At 38.0% G+C, this 22982-nt stretch overlaps 1 protein-coding gene across 8 annotated transcripts in view; it reads right to left on the bottom strand.

Moving 5' to 3' along the window:
- The window catches only part of Gabpb1 (GA binding protein transcription factor subunit beta 1), a 60646-nt gene extending 39849 nt beyond the window's left edge, over positions 1 to 20797 (bottom strand). For 3 of the 8 annotated variants that reach the window (XM_047538518.1, XM_047538521.1, XM_047538522.1), the window contains exon 1: positions 20585 to 20797. The gene's annotated coding sequence lies outside the window, so the exon portion shown is untranslated. Of the gene's footprint in view, positions 1 to 19487; positions 20224 to 20584 lie in introns of those variants that run through there. The other 5 variants (XM_047538517.1, XM_047538520.1, XM_047538514.1 and 2 more) reach the window with 3 other exon arrangements.
- Positions 20798 to 22982: the final 2185 nt, after the last annotated feature.

The following is a 22982-nucleotide window of genomic DNA, read 5'->3' as shown; positions in this document are numbered from 1 at the left end:
GTTCATCGTATCTCACTTCTGATTTTTTCCTTTTGCTTCCTTAAGAGAGCATTTAATTTCTTTCTTTTCTTTTCTCTTCTTTTCTCTCTTGTGGTGCTGGAGATTAAACCCAAGGCCTCATGCACACTAGGCCTTTACACTAGCCCTTTACTCTATCAATGAGCTACACCCAAGTCTAGTTTCTTTCTTAATCTCCAATATTTCTTGTAAACTAAAAGTATTAAAAGCCTGATAAAATTCACATTCGATTTTGGGACAAAAATTTTTCATAATTGATGATGTATTCTTGATATTGAACGATATCAAGAAGCATAAAACTTTTGGTTCATTGTTAATGATACCAAGATTAATTACTAGGTAAAAGATCTGATCCCTCGGACTGTTTTACCTTGAGGTCAACTAGCAATCTGTAGAGTCACACTTTGGCACCATGTGAATAGCCCATTCCCAGTCAACCTTTTGTTTTTTTTCTTTTTTTTAATCAGTTTTAACAACCATTAATGATCCTGGTCCATGTCAATTATTTCACAAGTTGTATAAAATTGTGACTTTTTAATTCCATAATCCCTTCTACATTTATTATTTGGCTCTCCTGACTATAGTACAGCTCCTAATGAAAATCAGTTAAATTTATAACTGCTTTTTTATAAAGTTTCAGTCAGGAATAGGTATGGGAGTCACCTTCACAAGTTCTGTTTTATTTGTTATATATTCACTTGCCCAAAAAATTACTCCTTTTTGATTTTCAGATTGTTCCAGTTTTGTCCAATAGCCTCTTCAATTTGGCTTTTTTCTTGTTTCTGGCACAAGATGTTCCAGGTTCATTACATATGTTCCCTGCCCCAGAACTAGAATCAGTCATTTATTCAATGAGCTCTGGACTCTTTTTTTTTAATCTTTTTTTTATTTTTACAGACTGTATTTTGATTCATTGTACACAAATGGGGTACGACTTTTCATTTCTATGGTTGTACACAATGTAGAGTCACACCTTTCATATAATCATACATATACATAGGGTAATATTGTCTGTTTCATTCTACTATCTTTCTGTCCTCCACCTCCTTCCACCCCATTTTCCTCTACACCATCCAAAGTTCCTTCATTCTTTTGTTACCCCTCTTACCCCCCTCGTTATATGTTGTCATGCACTTATCAAAGAAAACATTTGGCCTTTGGTTTTTTGGGCTTGGCCTATTTCACTTAGCATGATATTTTCCAACTTCATCCATTTACCAGCAAATGCCATAATTTTATTCTTCTTTATGGTTGAGTAATATTCCATTGTTTATACATACCAAAATTTCTTTATCCATTTGTCAATTGAAGGGCATCTAGGTTGGTTCCACAATCTAGCTATTGTTAATTGAGCTGCTATGAACATTGATGTGGCTGCATCACTGTAGTATACTGATTTTAAGTCCTTTGGGTATAAACCAAGGAGTGGGATAGTGGGTCCATTCCAAGTTCTCTGAGGAATCTCCATACCGCTTTCCAGCACCAATTTTCAACTCTACCAGCAATGAATGAGTGTGCCTTTTTCCCCACATCTTCACCAACACTTATTATTGCTTGTGTTCTTGATAATAGCCATTCTAATTAGAGTTAGATAAAATCTTAGGATGGTTTTAATTTGCATTTCTCTTATTACTAGGGATGATGAGCACTTTTTCATATATTTGTTGATCACCTGTATATCTTCTGTGAGGTGTCTGCCCATTTCCTTAGCCCATTTATTGATTGGGTTCTTTCTATTTTTGGTGTAAAGTTTTTAAGTTCTTTATAAACTTTGGAGATGAGTGCTCTGTCTGAAGTGTGTGTGTGGAAAAGATTTTCTCCTATTCTGTAGGCTCTCTTTTCACATTATTGTTTCCTGTGCTGAGAAAAAAACTTTTTAGTTTGAATCTATCCCATTTATTGATTCTTGATTTTATTTCTTGCACTATGGGGGTCTTGTTAAGGAATTCTGGTCACTATTTGCTGATGACAAGATTCTCTATCTAGAGGATCCAAAAGACTCCTCCAGAAAACTTCCAGCCCCATAAATGAATTCAGCAAAACAGCGGGATATAAAATCAACACGCATAAATCCAAAGCATTTTTATACATAAGCGATGAAACATCTGAAAGGGAAATGAGGAAAACAACTTTGTTCGCAATAGTCTCAAAAAAATAAATAAATAAAATAAAATAAAATACTTGGGAATCAATCTAACCAAAGAGGGGAAAGATCTCTACAATGAAAACTACAAAACATTAAAGAAAGAAATTGAAGAAGATCTTAGAAGATGGAAATTCTCCCTGTTCTCAGACAGGCAGAATTAATATTATCAAAAAGGCCATACTTCCAAAGGCGCTATACAGATCTAACGCAATTCCAACTAAAATCCCTATGACATTTCTCATAGAAACAGAAAAGGCAATCGTGAAATTCATCTGGAAGAACAAAAGACTCAGAATAGTCAAAACAATCCTGGGCAGGAAGAGTGATGCAGGAGGTATCACAATACCAAACCTTAAACTCTACTATAGAGCAATAGTAACAAAAATGGCATGGTACTGGCACCAAAATAGACATGTAGAACAATGGGACAGGATAGAAGACATGGAGATATACCCACATAAGTACAGTAATCTCATCCTAGACAAAGGTGCCAAAAATTTACAATGGAGAAAAGATAGCCTCTTCAACAAATGGTGCTGGCAAAACTGGAAACTCATATGCAGTAAAATAAAATTAAACCCCTATCTCTCACCCTGTACAAAACTCAACTCAAAATGGATCAAGCATCTAAGAATTAGACCTGAGACCCTTTACCGCACAGAAGAAAAAGTTGGCCTGAATCTCCATCACATTGGTTTATGTCCAGACTTCCTTAACAAGAGCTCTGGACTCTGAAGAAGTATTTAAGACCAAAATTGAGGTATTCAAAGTACTGCCCTCTACCAAGGTAACACTGTTTCTAGATCCTTTCAGTGGACAGAGCTAAGAAAAATATGTATACATGGGTGGAATTAAGACATACATATTTAAATCATGAGTTCATGTTGACATTCATAATTCAAGTCAACCATTACCAGATTTTTTTGCTTAGCTTCTTTAATTTTATATTTATAGCTCAATCAATTACTAACATATTAGCATAAACACTTAACTTGCTTTATCCTGATATATATCAAATGGTATCAAAATAAAAACACCAATATTAAAACTAGCAATAAAATTTAAAATTTCTTTGCCTTTCTTTTTGTCCTGAGCATAAATACCCATTTACTGTGGAACTTGAAAGTGTTTTCCCACCAGGTGATATGTTTGCAAGTTCAAGGCCAACCTGGGCAAATTAGTGAGACCCTATTTCGAAACAAAACTAAAAAGGGTTGGGGATGTAGCTCAGTAGTACAGCACCCCAGGGGTTCAATCTCTAATACTGAAAAAAAATTTTTTTCTCCATGTATTTAAATAACTATTTTGTATTCTATGTGTAGGTTCATTTACTCAACAGTGTTTTTGATCTTAGGTTTTTTTTTTTCCTTAGGATACTAAAGATTGAACCCAGGAATAGCCCCCAGCCCTTTTTATTTTTTATTTGAAACAGGGTCTTATTAAGTTGCTGAGACTGGCCTCCAACATGCAATTCTCCTACCTCAGTCTCCTGAGCTGCTGGAACTACAGGGGTGTGCCACCTCAACCAGCTAATCTTATGGATTTGGGAGGAGGAGGAGTCTAATTAATTGTAAATTTTAAAAGTGTAAAAATATTTAACATCAGGCTGGGGTCATAGCTCAATGGTAGAGCACTTGCCTAGCATGTGTGAGGCACTGGGTTTTATTCTCAGCACTACATAAAATAAACAAATAAAATAAATGTCCATTGACAACTAAAAAAAATTTTTTTTAAATATTTAACATGCTTCAGGTAGGGGTTGTGTCTCAGTGGTAGTGTGCCCGCCCAGCAGACGTGAGACCACGGGTTCAATCCTCAGCATCACATAAAAATAAAATAAAGGTATTGTGTCCACTACAACTAAAAAATGTATTTAAAAAAATACTGAACATGCTTTAAAAGTTAAAACCGAATAAAAAGGTATACTCAGAAAACTTACCTTAATTCTTGTTTCTTTCATGCCATTCCCACCCACCCTTCACCATAGGGTAACAATTTATTTTTTTTCTCTTTGCTTCATAAACAAATTAGTGTGTGTATGTATGTGCATGTATACACTTATTCTCTATTTTCCACTTCTTATACTAAAATGGCATACTAAACTTACTGTTCTGCACTTTTTTTTTTACCACATAGTAATATATATCTTCTACAAAATACAATCCATTAGACATTTCTCCTGTTTAACGCAGTCCATTTTCATTTTCCAAAAACATTTCATCTTCTTTACTTTTCATTTACACTTTATACTTTTTCTTCCTACCATGTAGGATCACTCTCTCTCTCACTTTTGTTTTTTTGTTTTGTTTTGTTTTTTGTTTTGTTTTTGAGGTCAGAATATTAGGGGTTGAACCCAGGGGTACTTTACCACTAAACCACATCCCTAGTCCTTTTTATTACATTTTGAGACAGGGTTTCACTAAATGGCTACTGCACTTGCCCTTCCAAGTCATGGGATTATAGTGTGCACCACCATGGCCCACTAGTACCCCTGTCATTCTGCCTTAGACATATCCTTTAGAAATTTACTGTCCAAACTTGGCACAGTGGCATAGGTCTGTAATCCCAGAAATTTGGGAGGCTGAGGCAGGAGAATTCCAAGTTTGAGGCCAGTATCAGCAATTTAGCCAGACCCTCAGCAATTTAGCAAGATTCTGTCTCAAACTTTTAAAAGACCAGGGCTGTAGATCAGTGGTAAAGCATCCTTAGGTTCAATCCCTAGTACAAAAAGAAAAAGAAAAAAAAAGAAAGAAATGCATGCACTGTCCAAACTGGCTTCAAGAGTCTATGTGGCTGAGGCAGGAATATCCCAAGTTCAAGATCATCTCTGTAGTTAAAAACAAAAACAAAATAAGCAAAGCCTTATGTGGCTATGACAATATTGGACAACACAGAGATCAAGAACATTTCCATCACAGAAATTTCTATTGAACAGTGCTGCTTTAAATCATCTTTCATGGGTGAGATATTGACAAACACTTTTTGGTCTGAAATATATTTTACCACCATATCTTTGGTGTGTGTGTGTGTGCACGCACTCTGTGGATTAACCCAGGGCCTTACTCATTCAAAGCACCTGCTTTACCTATAAGTTACACCCCCAACCTCAAAGTGGAGGCATCATTTCACTGTCCTGTGACTTCCACTGTTGCTATTGAGAAGTCACTGTTAATCTAATTCTTACTCTATGATGGTTATTTTTATTCATCTACTTTTAAGCTTTTTCTGTTACTGGTTTTCTGTGATTTTTATTATGATGTGTGTAGGTGTGGATTTATTTTTACCCTGAGTAGGATTTGTTGGGATTCTTAAATACTGGTATCTTTCACTGGAGCTGAGAAATATCCACCTTCGTCTCTTCAAATGCTCTATATTCTTCCCCTCCCCCACACTTTCTGGAATTCCAATTAAGACCTTCTTGCTCTATCCCCATATTTCTTACAACATCTTTTATATTTTACATCTGAGTTTCATTCTGAGCTTCATTCTGGACAATTTCATCTGCTCTGTATTCCAGTTTGATACTTCTTCTGTTGTATTCAGTCTACTGCAGATTGTATCATGAAGTTTTTTATTTCATTTTTAATTTTTTTTTAGTTTCCTGATCCTGTCTTCAAGCTTGCCTCTAGATACAGCCAAATATCTCCCGGGGGTAAAATAATACTTGATTAAAAACCACTCAACTGCATGCTTCTTGAATTAAAGTGCATTATCTGCGATACTCCAATCTCAGCCTCCAGAGCCACTAGGATTATAGGCGTGAGCCACAATGCCCAGCTTCAAGTGAATTTCTATATAACGTTCTGTTACCATTCTTTCACCCAACTGTACATATCAAAAATATGAGGTAAGAATCCATCCAAACCCTAACTCTAGCCCAGCCCAATCCATCACTGCTCAACTATGTTCAAGTTCCAGAGAACTTCAGTACTGAGGAAGGCAGTGGGTAAAGGGGTAAACACAAACTGGATGAAAGTATACTATGAGTTTCAATCCTTTTTCACTCTTACTTTGATCCCTACATATAACAATTATTGGAAATTTGTTTTGTTTTGCTGTAGTGCCAGGGATCAAACTCAGGTCCTTGTACCTGAATGCCGTACTACTGAAGTTATGCTATACCCCAGACTACTTGTAAACTTTTCTTCTTCTTTTTCACAATGGCATCTCACTATATTGCCCAGGCTGGTCTCAAACTCCTGAGCTCAACCAATCTTCCTGTTTCAGCCCCCTCAGGTAACTAGGCCTATGCACTACCATACTCACTGTTGTAACTTTTAAAGCATTTTATAAAGTAAACTACTGCCAGCAAAACACCTTCTCTTCAGACATTAAGTAGTTAAAATTTTAAAATCTCAGGCAAGAATTACTTATCAGATTTTTTTCATCATCCCACATCTAAAATCTTTAATAACATAAACCTAGAAAAAAACTACTAAATTTATTTGCAAGTCCTGATGTATGTGCTTTATCTGTGCTCCCCTTTAAAAAAGTCATTTACCAAAAAAAAAAAAAAAAAAAAAATGTCATTTACTTATTTTTACTTTTAAAAAAATCAGGTAAGGGGAGGACTGGCTCAGTGGCAGAGCACCTGTCTAGCACGTGTGAGACACTGGGTTCGATACTTAGCACCACATAAAAATAAAATAAAGGCATGCTGTCCATCTACGACTACCACAAAAAAAAAAAAAATTTAAAAAAAATCAGGTAAAAGTAAATTGGAAAGTTATAGCCCCCAAAATGAGATTCTGAAATATAACTTACACAAAAAACTTTGAAATCTCAAATTCTACAGCAGGAACTTCTTATAGGCAGCACCCAGCACGTTGGGACTCCTTTTCCACATTATATTAAACCTCTTTGTCTTATATACAATTACTCCCAAATTTTTCTACAGAAGAGTTTATATTCTATTAAAACATCCCTAAACTTCAGTTTTAAATATTACAATTTCATCTCCCCCGATCTAAAAGTTCCTTATTCTAAGCTATTTTTGTTTCTTGAAGTTCAGATACCAAAAGATATCATTAAACTGGAATTGTGGCTCTCACAGTCATTGCAGTACACTGAGCTCCATAGAGACAGCACTGGGGCAAGTGAGAGCCGGTGGGGCACTGGGCGACTGTGCCTCGCTGAGGAAAAACAACTAAACATGGGCAGAGGAGATCCTAAGAAGCCAAGAGGCAAAATGTCATCATATGCTTTCTTTATGCAAACTTGCCAGGAGGAGCACAAGAAGAAGCTCCAGATGCTTCAGTCAACTTTTCAGAGTTTTCTAAGAAGTGCTCAGAGAGGTGGAAGACCATGTCTGCTAAAGAGAAAGGAAATCTGAAGACACGGCAAAGGCGGACAAGGCCCGTTATGAAAGAGAAATGAAAACCTATATCCCTCCTAAAGGGGAAATGAAAAAGAAGTTCAAGGATCCCAATGCACCCCAGAGGCCTCCGTCGGCCTTCTTCTTGTTCTGTTCTATCGCCCAAAAATCAAAGGAGAACATCCTGGCCTATCCATTGGTGATGATGCAAAGAAACTGGGAGAGATGTGGAATAACACTGCTGCAGATGATAGGCAGACTTAGGAAAAGAAAGCTGCTAAGCTGAAGGAAAAATACAAAAAGGATATTGCTGCCTACCGAGCTAAAGGAAAACCTGATGCAGCAAAAAAGGGAGTTGTCAAGGCTGAAAACAGCAAGAAAAAGAAGGAAGAGGAGGAAGATGAGGAAGATGAAGAGGATGAGGAGGAAGGGGAAGATGAAGATAAAGATGAAGATGGTGATGATGAATATGTTGGTTCTAGCAGTTTTTTTTTTCTTGTCTATAAAGCATTTAACCCCCTGTACACAACTCATTCCTTTTAAAGAAAAAAACTGAAATGTAAGGCTGTGTAAGATGTTTTTAAACTGTACAGTGTCTTTTTTTGTATAGTTAACACATGACTGAATTGTCTTTAGATAGCCCTGTCCTGGTGGTATTTTCAATAGCCACTAACCTTGCCTGGTACAGTATGGGGGTTGTAAATTGGCATGGAAATTTAAAGCAGGTTCTTGTTGGTGCACACCACAAATTAGTTATATGGGGACGGTAGTTTTTCATCTTCAGTTGTCTCTAATGCAGATTATACAAAATAATTGTTGTTCTGTTAATTGACTACTACTCTGTAATTGCAAAAAAAAAAAAAAGTTGCAGCTATTTTGTTGACATTCTGAATGCTTCTAAGTAAATACAAATTTTTTATTAGTTAAAAAAATAGATTAATTAAAAAACTGGAATTGTGCTAATAAAGTTCCTACTTCCACATAATGTATTTATCAGAAATACATCTTCTTTTTTTTTTACATTTCTATTTCTTTAACATTATACCTGTGCATACTAGTGTGTCTGACTGTAAAATTATGACATCATTATTGATCTCCATGAAACCTAAATATTGATAATTCTAAGGATAAGAAGTCTTTATTAATGACTATTTAATATTCACATTTAAGGTAAGTTCAAGAGTTCTATATCCATAGCACATAAATTATGCCAATACACATTAAACTAAAAAATAATAAAGATTTCACCAGGTAAGGTGACACATGCCTATAATCCCAGCTACTCAGGAGGCTGAGACAAGAAAAGTACAAGTTCAAGGTCAGGCTGGACAATTTAGCAAAAACTTGGCTCAAAATTAAAAAATAAAAAGGGTTAGGAATGTAACTCAGTGGCAGGGCACCCCTGGGCTCAATCCCCAATATCTTTATCACACACACACACACACACACACACACACATTTTTCAGTTAGCATGACCAAATACTCCTCCCAGTCTGTTTTAAATTTGTATACTGTAATGATCTAAAATTGTGATTTAGTCAAATTTGTGTAGTCCAATCACCTATAGAATAGAACAGAACCATAAGTATGTTTAACTTGAAGTGAAAAATATTTTAGCCACTTACCATTCTAGTTTTAGCCTGAAATATGAATCTTCCATTTCCTCAATAGGTCTCAGTTCTCAAATGCTTCTTCTCATTGTAATGGTCAGAGTTTAATGTTAAAAATATATACTTTTTTTTTTCCCAGTACAACATATCCCATAAAAGCAGGCCAACTTCCTCTAGGGCACAGTGATATATTTCATCACTAGAGGAAAAACTGGCTGTTGTGGATTTAATGAGAGATGGTATCTCTATTTCCCATGTGACAATATCCTAGAAGTGATTCTGACTGTGTATTATTTTCACGTAAAATGCATAATCATTAAATAAATGATAAATCCAATGCATCTCAGACCTTGTAAAGATCTGGCCTGTGCCTCACTGCAGCCTCATCAACTCATTATTTCCCCCCTTGGTTTTATAATGTAACAATACAGAGTTATCTGTAATTACTCATATGTGCTACGTGTTCTCATGATACCTCTCATTTATGTTATTCTGCCTGAGAAGTCTCTCCCTTACAATTTACCTAACCAAGTATTAATATCCTGCCTTCAAAACTCAGTTCAGACATTACCTCCTCCAACAAGCTCTCCTTGAGCTCAGCAAAATTAATCACTTCTGTATTCTCATTGTGCCCTAAACATAATTCCATTGTTATATGGACTCCACTGCATTATAAATTATTTGTTTATAAGCTTTCCTCTCCCATAAGCCTCAGGAAGTCATTTAACTTACATGTATGTGTATTTCAGAAGCTAGCTAGCAGTTTCTAGCATACCACCCATTTAATAAACAAATCCACCTTAATTCCACACTAGCATAAACACTATAAACTTTAGTATATGTGTTGCTAAAGTGAACAAAACACTATAACTGAACATTACACAAAAACTGAAGTCAGAATCTTTAAAGTATTTCATGAGCTGAAAGAATGTGTTGACAATTTGAATAAATTATGGGCAAATGAACAAAATAAACATTTCTCAAGAGAGAATACACAAAAGACTAACAAGTCCCTGACGAAATGCTCAACAAGTACCTGACAAAATAACTCAGCATCACTAATCATCAAGGAAATGCAAATCAAAAGTACAATAATTTATCATTTAGAACGGCTATTATCAAAAAGAAAAAAATGCTGCTGAGGAAAAGAGAGAAAAGAATTGTACACTGTTGGTGGGAATGGAAATTAACACAGCCATTATGGAAAAAAGTATGTTAGTTCCTAAAAAAATAAAAATAAAAACAGAACAAGAAATACCATGATCTAGCAATCCCAGTACTGGGTATATATCCAAAGGAAATAAAATCATTTTGTCAAAGAGACAACTGCATTTACAATGTTTACTGCACTATTCAAAATAGCCAAGACATGGAGTCAACCGAGATGCCCATCAGTGGATGAAAGGATAAAGAAAATGTAATTAGTTGGAGATGGCGGCACATGCCTATAATCCCAGCAGCTCCAGAAGCTGAGGAGGATCACAAATTCAAGGCCAGCCTCTGCAATCCAGTGAGGTCCTAAGCAACTTAGCAAGACCTTGCCTCAAAATAAAAAATATAAAGAGCTGGGATGTAGCTCAGTGGTAAAGTGCCCCTAGGTTCAATCCCCAGTATCAAATAAAAAAAGACAATAGAAGCTACTCAGGAGACTAGAGAATTGAGAATTCTATCCTGGCCTAGGCAACACAGCAAGACCCATTATCTGGCTCCCCACTACCTCTCTCAGCTCATCTATCATTCCCCCCAACTGTGCTCTAGCCACACAAGGTTTAGCAATCCTAATAAGCCAAACAAGCATTCACTCTCTTTAGGATCTTGTACACATTGTTCCCGCTGCTTAGAAAATAATACTTAAATAACTGTATGGCATGCTCCAGGGGTTCAGTCCAGTGAGGACTTTAGGAAACCAGAGAGAGCAACTTTCCCTAACCAAACAAAGTAGCAGCCACATTCCATCCCACCATTCCCTTATCTAGATTTCTTTCTTTACACTGTATTCATTAGCACCTAACATACTACGTCCCTCCTCAGAAATCTCAACTCCAAAAAAACATGGGGACTTTGTCTTGTTTTGTTCATTACTATAATGCAGAGATTAGAACAGTGCCTGACACAGGGCACATTCCTGAATAGGCTTTGACAGGCAAGGAAAAGAACTCAAGTTGTGCATATGCATGGTACACTCCTGAGGAAACACCAGTTTAATAATGTTTAGAGTAAGGAAGAAAAAACTAAAGAGGCAGAACACAGTATGAATAGATTTGAATGTCAGAAAGTAGAATTTGGACTTTATACTGAAGTCTACCTGAAGTCATGCAAACTTTTGAGCAAATGTTGATTCATTTAAACATTTATTCTGCCCAAGTTCAATTCACTTTATTTGGCACAATGGAGAGTACAAAGATCAACAGCACAATATGCTCTACTTGAGCTTTCAGTTAATAGCAATGGGTTCAAAAAACTTTCCAGGAAAACTATCCTGGCAGCCATATGCAAGAAGAGATTAAAGGAAGGAGAATCTAAAATTAGAAAAACTATGCAGAATGACAGATTTCAGTAATAAAGGAAACATGCATCACAGACAACTTCAAGCTGTATAATGATGAGGAAACAGAAAAACTGGGAACAGGTAGGAGACTTGGTAATAATAAATCTAGAAGTGATAGAAATTTCTTAAGTCTTCCAATGGAAACATCCAGTAAACCACTAGAGCTACAAACCTGTAGAGTACACACTTGAGAGTCATCAACATATAAAACATCCATCTGAGAACACAAACAGGAGGAGAACAGGAATTGACAGGAATGAGCACTATTGTGGTGGCACACACTTATTATCCCTTATCCCAGCAACTCAGAAGGCTAAGGCCGGAGGAACAAGAGTTCAAACCCAGCCTCAGCAACTTAGTGAGGCCCTAAGCAACTCAGCAAGACCCTTTCTCTAATAAATATAAAAAAGGGCTGGGGTTATGGCTCAGTGGTTAAGTGTCTCTGGGTTCAATACCTGTTAACACAAAAAAAGAAAAAAAAAAAAAAAAGAATTGATGGGAATGATATTAGTAATAAGAACAAGACACAACACACTTAAAATTCATAGTCAGAAAGAGAAAACTAGAATGGTATATACTCATGTGAAAGGCAAAGGAAGAATGCTAACAGCCTTTCTAAATATCAACAATAAGATATTGGCTAAAAAAAATCAGGATGAAACCAATATTGTGGACAAGAACAATGTCTTCTGAAGCAATAATCTGAATATAGTATTCCAAAATTGTATTTAAGTTAGGGAAGTATTAGTAAAAGAGCTGGGAGCAGCAACTGTAACTCAGTCCTTAAACTTTTGAAATGGAGAAAAGAAAATACAGACAGCAGGAAAGAAGGGCAGTAGTTCATTACAGTTGATTTTTTGCCCAAAATACAGAAGTTTGTACATTCGAAGGTAAGGAGGAAAAACCAATGACGATAATGCTCAAAGTGACCGAAGAATAAAAGTTAAACGTGGCAGCAAGATTCCTCTTTTATTTAGTTTACAAAATGTAAGATGACAGAATTGAGATTCATCATGGTGACAATGAAAAAAAACAAGTTGAGGCATATACTCTACAGTTTTTCCAATAAGTAGAAGTCAACAGCATCTACTAAGAGAATAAGAAATATGAAACATCAGAAAAATATGAAATTAATATAACAAATTAGCAGGAAGTAGCAAGGGCCCAGTTGGAACTATTCAACATAAACTTATAATGACCAAGAAATCATGATTATTCAACTTCTTCTATACAAGTGCTGTGAATTATAAGGGAAAAACAGAGAAAATCAATGGTGGAAAGACTTGACAACAGGAGCCCAGTAAAAATGAAAGTGAATAATGTCAAAGTTCAGGTTATATCTAACACACACAGGAATAAACTAAGTACCTTAGTCCATTTGAGCTGCATAAACAAATGGTGCATTTGAGCACCATAAACTGGGTGGCTTACAAAGAACATAAGTTTATTTCTCACTGTTCTAGAGGTTGGAAAGTCCAAAATCAAGGCATCAGCAGATTCATTTTATTAAGCCTCTAGACAGTAGTCTCTTTGATGTGACTTCACATGTAGAAGAGGCAAACTGGCTCTCTGGAGTCTCTTAATTGGGCATTAATGTCACTCATGGGGGCTCTGCCTTTGTGACATTCACCACCCCACAAAATCACTGTCCTGGAGGCTTAGAGTCCAACATATAAACTTCCAGGAAACACAAGCATTCACACCAGAACACAATGGGAAAGAAACTAAGGGTTCCTATGAATGGATAAAGAAAAATAGGAAGAGCAATCAATCACATGGTAAAGGTCTAAGAGCTCACATAAGCCATTTAAAATATAAAGGAAATTTTTTAGATCATTCACTTATACACCATACTATTTAAATATGCTTTCTGTTTGGGTACATGGTAAGTGCTGTAGACACAAAGGAGTCAGAAAGAAACACACATTCAATAATTTTATCATGAGAAGAACTGAACTAATTCCAAAGTCAAGTACTAAAATTAATTTTGTGGGTTCCAGTAAACAACCACCGTCTCCACATCTACGGGATACCAATGTATTAGAAGTATCATGGTGGTCCTCCTCCCACTGACCCTTACACAATCACTACTTTAGTAAACCACCACAGTAAAGTATCTTATGCCTTAAATGTAATGAGACAGAAACAAGCTGTGTTGGAGGAATTCTCAAGACTCTTCTGGAATACATATTCTACTTTATGTAATAGAATCATATAGCATTGGTGGGTTTAGCATAAAACAGAATCATACAATCAGCAGGTTCCCGTATTTTTAAAGCAAAGGAGAAAGAAGTAGACATTTTCCATTATTTCCATTTTTTTTAAAGACCATGTACTATAAAGCTATACAAGACCATAAAAGATGTTTTAATATTAAAAGAAAATGGGACTCAAAATTAAGTAAATGTTTGTTTTATTATCTGCAATTCCAAAATTAAAAAAAAAAAATTCTGAAACCTAAAATAACTCGTTTGGTAGTAAAACTTTTATCTTATGACATGAAGCTATAGTATATCCTATTTAGCCTAAACGTTCATACACTTTACTGCAGAAATAGTAACATGTTTGAAGAAGGTATTGCACTGGGTTCCTTTGGAAGGTTGCATACATTATGACCTTGCCTATATCCAAAATATTCTTAATTTCAAAACTATTAGGTTCCAAAGGTTTTGGACAGTGGATTCTGGCTCTAAAATAATAATCACTAACATTTACTGAGTGATTAACTAGTGCCAGGCACTATTCTGATCACTTTATGTGTACTAAATCATTTAATCCTCCCCACCACCATGAGATAGGTATCATAACAATCCTCATTTTACAAAGGAGAAAATTGGCACAGAGAGATTAGGTAAATTGTCTAAAACCACATAGTTAGAGAATGACTAACTGGGATGAATAAAACATTTAAAATATTACATCTAAAATTTAGAAAACACAAAACAGTTAATTATAGTTAGGTGGTGGAAGTCAGTGATATTTTCTCTATTCAATTAACATACTACTTCTAGAATGGTAGAAAATTAAACTGAAAAAAATATGAAACATTACATGCACTTAAAAATTCACATTTATGTATAAATTCTGAGCCATCTTGCATAAACTGCATAGTGAAGTCTAAATTCCTTAGCTTATACAAATGTCATTAATTTTCAATTAAAAAGTAACATTAACTTATTTTTAATATATAATAATGTGTGTTCATTGCAGAAGTTGGAAAATTTAAATAAGCACAAAGAAAATAGTTACCTATAAAACTACACTTAGAAATAGTCACTCAAAATCAGGCATGGTGGTGCATGCCTAGAAACCCATCTACTCAGGAGGCTGAGGCAGGAGGATTCCAAGTTCAAGGCCAAATACAGCAACTTAGCAAGATCCTATCTCAAAATAAAAAGGGCTGGCGATGAAGCTCAGTGGTAAAACACCCCTGGGTTCAGTCCTCAGTACTAAAAAATATAAATAAATAAAAGAAATAACCACTCAACAATTTGGCATGTAGTCTTACAGATGTCAAAAATAAATACATATATATATATATATACATATACATACTATATACATAATATATATATATATATATATATTTTTTTTTTTTACCAAAATGGAATCCTGTTTTTAAATCTACTTTTCTTGCCTAGAAGACATCTTTTCATGACTACATTCTTCTAATATCACTTTAATGACAATCGGTAGTACCCCCATGTAGGGATGTACCCTAATCATTACTAGGTTAGGCTGCTTACTATTTTACAACATAGTGAACAGGAGTACTGGCTCTGTAGTCACAATTGCAGGATAAAAGTCCTGGTTCTATTACTTACTAATTCAGCTACCTCATTTCTCTATACTTCAGTATTGTCTTTTGAAAAATGGAGATAGTACCCACTTCAAGTGATTACTGTGAGAGTTAAATGTGTTATTACACTGTCTTTTTTGTTGTTTTGGTTTGGTGCTGGGAATGGAAGGCAAGACCTCATAACAAACTAAGCACAGCTAAACATGTGACTCTACCACTGAGTTACAACTTCAGCCAATTGGCTTCTTAAAAAATATTTCTAGTTGTAGATGGGATACAATACCTTCATTTCATTTATTTATTTTTATGTGGTGCTGAGGATCAAACCCAGTGCCTCACATATGACAGGCAATCACCCTACCACCAAGCCACAACTCCAGGCTCTTACTATCAACAGAGCTACAACTGATATGCTTCATATATATATTTATTACATCAAGATAGATTAAATGGGAATGACTCTGTCAGAGTTATGTCCATTTTTAAGACAAATCAGAGTGGTTTAAAGTCATTCATCAAATAACCCATCACTTAGAACCCATTTATCAAGATGAAAACTCTGAAACAATTAAGCTCAACTGTCTCACTCAATTAGTTTTTGCTCTTCCTCCATGTACCTATAAACAGAGACACAGTTCATAAAATCTATTTGTAGGAAACTTGAGGATGCCTAGACTAACTCCTTCTTCAGCACATCAACTCCTACCCTAGAATCCCCAACTAACAGTGAATAAAGACAGCCTACCAAACAAAATAAGTCATTTTATTTTTATACCTTTAAGGAAATTTCTCTTGGAAGACAGTTAAAATATACCTCTAACTTCTATCCATTGAGACTGGTTCTTTCTGGACAGATCAAACCTGATCTTTCTGTATGACAGACTACCAAATACTTCAAAATGGCTATAATTTCCTAAAGGAACTTCTCTCAAACATCCCATATTTTCTACATGTCCTTATTCCTATTTCTCCTAGGAGGAAGATCCTCTGGCTCTACTGTACAGTTCAGTGATTCTTGTACTTGGGTGTCTACCACCTTGGGACTTTGGGGGGGGGGGGGGAAGAGGCCCAGGTCCTACACTTCTTAACTTGGGCTTTTTTATAGGTCTCCAGGTGATTTTAATATATACTTTGAGAAGGAGTGCAAGGTTCTACTTACAATATGTCACTTAGAAAGTTGGCAATACCCTCCTTACAACACAACCAGTGCAAAGTAAAGTGGGCTAACACCCTGTTCTCTCTACAAGCTGTCAACCTAAAATTTACTTTTTAAAAAAATTAAACAATAGTGTTTTCATACTAAACACAGTTAAAATGATGAAGTCTTTCCCACATTCTCTATTTGTGTAAGAGAATTTAGGGTCCTAACTACAGCCTTTACCATTATTCCTATTAAAATATAAAGCCAGGTGTGGTGGCACATGCCTATAATGCCAACTACTCCAGAAGTTGATGCAGGGGGATCACAAGTTCAAGGTCAGCCTCAGCAATTTAGCAAAACCCTGTCTCAAAAATAAAAAATAATAAAAAATTGAAAAAAAAAAAGGAGCAAAGAGCAAGGGGGGATGTAGCTTAGTGGTAGAGCACTTGAGCCATGCACAAGGTCCTGGGTCCCAAGTACTGCAAAAATGGTAGGGTTGAATTATAAATTTCTTTATCTAAATCTAATGGCCCTGCCTATGGATTTATCTTTAGAGGAGAAATCACTTCAAGTTTAAGCCTTTACACTTATGGATATACTCAGCCCAAATAAAGGAGCCTATCAAAGACTGAACTGACACTGATTGCACCAAAATATTTCTGTGCAGAGCATTGTAGTGTTAATAGTATGAGAAAATACATAAATAACACGCTGATTTCATCTGGCACTAGATTTACTTTTTAAGAGAGTATGGCAGAACTTTTCAGAAAAGTTAATTATCATCATCCCAAAGTAGAACATTCGTGCTACACAAATATGACTACTAGTTGCAAAAAGTGTGGACCAAAGGAATGATTCTGATTAGAAAACTAATTTGCCCTTAGTAAAGTGATTATAATTCATAACTTATTACACATTTATATTATAAAGACTTACAATAGTTCCCAAAATAACTGTTTGAACAGATGGAAATGCTAATTACCTTGATTTGATCATTATGTTGTATACATGTATCCAGTTATCACACTGTACCCCCTAAATATATATATCAATTAAAAAAAAAAAAAAAAGGAAAACTAATTTGTCTTGAAGTCCAAGACCTTGTTTGGGTTTCGTTTTTGCAGTGCTGGGGATAGAACCCAGGGCCTCACACTTACCAGGGAAGTATTCTATCAGGGAACTACATCCCTAGTCTCTGGGTTTGTTTTTTAACTTTTGCAAAGTGACAGAAAAGAGATGGAGCCTAACAGTGAGTTCATCCACACTGGGTGTACTTGCAAAGGAAAACTGGACACAGCTTCATGTACCCTCAAAACTGAATGTGACTCAAAATTTCATATAAAAAGCCTGGCATGGTGGCATATGCCTGTAATCCCAGAGGCTTAGGAGGCTAAGGCAGGAGTTCAAAGCCAGCCTCAGGAACTTAGCAAGACCCCACCCTGCTCTAAATAAAATTTTTTTAAAAAGGACTGGGGAAGTGGGGTTCAGTGGTTAAGAGCCCCGGGGTTCAATCCTCAGTATAAAAAAATTTTTTTTCATATAAAAATTTCTAATTTCCTAATGACATTTGTTTTACCTATTACTTTACAAGGTACTTATGGGGGGAAAATGCCTATTCTGTAGAAATGGCCCATTATAAAGCCTTTTTTTTTTTAATATTGGGGGGAAAAAATTAAAATCAAGTAAAATTAACCAAGATCCAACCTATTTTCATAGGAACAGCAAACAGGTCTATTAAAAATACACCTGACATTTTTTAACAATTACATGAAGAACCACCAGATGCTTCCTGTTGATGGAACAGTACAGACTGACAGATTCAGAGTAGAGTTCACAGAAACAACTGGAAACAAATTTAGCTTCCTTTCTAAACCATTAAAACAAAGTGTGATCTTAAAATTTTACACACTGCAGTGTGACTGTCCCCCTATCAAGGAAACCCAGACTGATTCAGACAAAAAACTCTAAAAACAGGCGTACATCAGATTCAACAGAGGTTTTGCTCTTTTAAATCTGGAGCTCCCAGTGCTATGAAAGTGTTCTATATTCAGATTACACTTACACACAAATTTTCACAAGTAAATCTAATGTGTAATTCATGTTTTATTTATGTACATCATTAAACAAACATTGGAATTAAAGACTAATCATTTAGAATGAATCTCCAGGAGCATATACATGTTCCATAAGCTTTATCTCTTTTTTTCTGGGACTGGAGATTGAACCCAGGTCCTGAAGCACACTAGGTAAACACCCTAACCATAATCTACAGCCCCACCCTTAAATCCCAACTTCTTAAAAAGACCTCAAGAAAAGAGTACAGGAATCATTCTTAGTATCCTTATTTTAAAAATGTGTATTGGATAATATCCTGATTTGACTTTCATAGTGAAAACAGACTAGGGATAACACAGTTCTGTATTTAAAAAGGAGGGGGACATGAGTACTCAGTGGAGTTTTCCAGAGGTTACAGTGTGATACCACCACAGACAGACTACAGTACATTTAAGAAACCAGCTGTGTTCTACTCATCAGGCATTAAAAAAAATTTGCAGAAATACAAAACAATGTCACGCTTGCCTAACATGTCACTGTTAACATGGAGTCAGTTTGTTTTTGAAAAGTCTTAAAAAGAAAAAAAATTTTTTAAACAAGTTATAACGGTCTTCAGCTTCCTTATATTCAAAGTCTGAGCATGAAAGTGGAAGTGTCAAAGTATGTCAGAAGAAATTAAACCAAGCTGGGTGGGTCTTTACATGAGATAAACTACCTGCAAAAAAAGAATTTCTGAGCACTAACTTCTGCACAATGAGGGTGCATTTTTAATTCTGGGATGGCAAACTACAAGGATCATCTATCGACTACATAAAACGTGTTTCCGGATAAAATTATACTTCAGAAAGTAACTTGCCTGAATTCAAACAGCAAACCAGTGTCCGGAGAGAAAGTATTTCCAGATTATCAAGCCCCCTTCAAAAATAATGAGGTCTCTGCCCTCCTTTGAACAAATGTCTGCTCGCCACAGTCCAATCAGGTTTGAATCAAAAATTTGTGTACTGAAAACAAGTTTAAAGTGGGAAAACACACAAAGCAGGCCTGAATCATTCCTTTGGTTTCAGTTTCACGATACACCCTTGAGACTAGGCACGCTGATTCAACACAGTTGGAGAGCTTCAACGAAACACTAAATATCATACTGATTAACTGTGCCCGGGCAGAGATGACCTGGCAAAATTCTCAGTATCTTTCCCGAAGCCGTGACTGTGGGTCCCAGAGGCGAAGTCTCTGGGGCAGAAGTCCCGAACATTCAGAACCGCAGACTTCGTCCCCTCAGGACTCGAGTCCCCGCGGCCGCGGCTGTCGCCGTGGCGGCCCTACGTGGAACCAGCTGGGCTCTTCCCTTAACCCTGTCAAGGCCCGCCGCTCCCACCGCTATCCGATCGCCTTCCAGACCCGCGGTCGGCCCTACCCGCTCCGGAGAGGCCAGCGGGGCCGTCAGGCCGCAGAGACAAAGGGGCCGGCTGCGCCGGGGGCGGCGGGCGCCGAGGCCCGGCCGCGCCTGCCTCTTTCCCTCTCCCGCCCACTGCCCGCCTCCCAGCGCCCACAGAGCCCCCGCTGCCCCGGCACGACCCCATCGCCGCCCCGGGGCCGCCGCCCCGGGGCCGCCGCTCCGGAGCGGCTCGGCGGGAAGCGCAGGGGAGGCCGCGGCACGCCAGGGCCGAGGAGGGGGCGGCGGCCGCCACCATGTCTGCCCGCCCCTCCCAGAAGCGGGGTGCCCGGCGGACAAAGCGCGGCGGCGGCGCGGGCGGAGCGGGCGCCCAGGCCGACCCCGCCGACCCCCGCGGAATAAGCGGGTCCGGGAGCCCCGGAAACCCGGCGCCTTAATGCAATAAACAGGAAATCGCGGGGATGATCTGGGTTCCGGGGGAAGTGGAATTATTTTTTACCAGCGAAGAGATCAACTTCCACATCCGGTGGTAACAGGGCCCTACACAGACCCGCACTGACCTGGAAAAGCTTCGGGAGCGGCGACGGGGGAGCAGCAGGAGGTGGTGCGGGGACCCGAGGCGCCTCGTACCCGGCCGGGCTGACGCGGCCCCGCTACACACAAAGCGCTTCAGCTGCACAGGGCGCTATTTTCCGAAAATGCCGCGTCTGGTCGGCGCCCAAAATCCCCACCGAAAAGTCCCCCGTGCTGCGCGCGGAGGGACACATGGTGTGCGAGTGAGTCAAGCTCCCAGCATCCCTCCCAGACCCGGCCCTCGTCAGCCCTTCGCTTAAGGCTTTTTAGCCCCTGTCTTTGTGTGCAGATCCCGCTCCCATCTACACCCCGACCCCATTCCGGTGGGAGGAAGGGACAAGAGGCTTTTATTTTTCTTTTTAACAGAAGGAAGGAAAATATGCCATTTCTAGCGTTCAGCCACACAAAGAACGCGGCGGAATGATCCGCTGTCGGCGACCGCAAGTCCCGGCTCGCCCGGCGCCTGCGCGGCAGCGGGGGTGGGAGCTGCTACGGGCCATGTGCGCGGCAGAGCTGCCGGGACCGGCCGGGACGGGCAGTGCAGCGCCGCTCTGCGCCGCCTCTTTGCGAGGTGGGTAGGAGTTTGGTAACTAGCAGGCGTGTGCTAACGCTAGTCGTCTCCGACAAGACCGTTGAAAGGCGCGGACTGCGGAATCCTTGGGATGTAAGCTTGCCAATTGGACCGCCTAGCAGAATTCTGGGAGACGGAAGGGCAACCAGGAGGCTAGGATTTACCTTAAAGTGGCCCTAGACTGAACTAGGTAGACTGGGACGGGAGTCGCTGTTGAGGTTCCAGAGGAGGAACGAAGACTGTTTCCACTTCGCATAAACTAAACAGTCAGGTTTATGACGAAGATGTACGTGTTTCTGTAGCCTTTTTTGGGGAAAAAAAAAAAAAGCATTCTAATGGTGCCTCATAACTTCGTAGACCCTAATAACTGGCTCACTGAATTTCCTTGGATTACTGTCATCTGTCACCTCAGAGGTAGAGATAAGTTTTTCTGCGCCTGCAATATCAAGATTTTTGTTGCATTTTATTTTAAAAGCAGCAAGTTTATTTGGAGATGGTGATTTGCAGAGTAAAAGTAATGTTTATGAGATTTTCAAGGTAACTCAACGTGCTGATGCATTTTAACTGGGAAGCTTGGGGATGTCTTTCCCAGTCTACTAAGAGTGAAACTTTGGCATCCTTGTATCTAGGTGTTGAGAATATCTCAGACAACGCATAGTCCAAAACTGACAAGTTTAAATCAAATCCTTATTGCCCACAGATTTTGTGTGGCCTCTAATAAGTAATTTATCAGCACTTACCCTTTTGTAATATTGATGCAATAAAGATTCATAGTCTTTGGGTACCTCATTATGCCTAAATTGGAAGCAGAGCTGTATGGGAACCAGTCTTTATTTTCTTTTTATTTAATATTTCCCTTGCTTTCATTGATTAAACGTAAAAATTGTGATGTCATGCTTTTCTTTAACAGCGATTGAGTAAACATTCAGTTAATGCTACAGAATCATTGCCCCCATTGATCTTATGCTGTAAAATGTAAATAGGTAGATGCGCATCATCAGTAGTATGATGAGGGGAAATTGCTGAATACTGAGAATTACAGTATACAGAGGAGGAAACCCTTACTAACCTGAAAGGGGGTAATTGAATAACACTGGAGAAGCTGTGAACTTCAGTAAGGGAACTGGGTGAAGGCCTTCCAGCCAGAGGTTAGAAGACAAACACAGGGGAGTTTGATGGGTAAAGAAGACAATGCTATTTCAGTATCTAGAGTGTTCCTGTAGAGATCCAATGAAGACCTTTAATGCCATGTGCAGAAATTAACTTTTAAGCAGGGGGAAAATGTTGAATGATTAGCAGAAGCAACATGTGATTGAATTTGCAGATGACTAGTATGCAAAAATTCAAGACAAAAAGTTTGAACAAAAATCTGAGAGAATAGTGAATTGGACAGGTAGTGGCAAACAAGTGAAGAAAATGATCAAAGGGTTATGGAAACCTTGGTCATTTGGTTGACTTGGTAAAGGAATGACTAAGAGGGAGATGCCAAAGGTGTCTCAAATTTGGCAGTGAAGCACCTAGGAGGATGGTATAGCTTCACTGAGATTAGAAATGAAGGGAAGAAGACTGTGTTAGGGAAGGAAAAAGGTTCTATTTTGACCATGAAGAATTTGAAGTGCCTGTGAGCCAACCAAATAGATATACCTACTCATCAATTAAGTACTCAATCAGCAGTTGTTGGAAGGGCACCCACCCTGTGCCTGGCACTGTTCTACACACTAGAATAAGTAAAGCAGCAGTAAGACAACATGATTCCTTTTTCTATTTCCAGTGAGGGGGGAAAAGATTATATATAAAGTTTTAGAAAAATATCC

Source organism: Sciurus carolinensis, chromosome 2 (genome assembly GCF_902686445.1).
Source record: "Sciurus carolinensis chromosome 2, mSciCar1.2, whole genome shotgun sequence".
NCBI lineage: Eukaryota > Metazoa > Chordata > Mammalia > Rodentia > Sciuridae > Sciurus > Sciurus carolinensis.
Note: the sequence above shows the minus strand (reverse complement) of the source record. Positions and strands in the feature narration are given on the sequence as shown.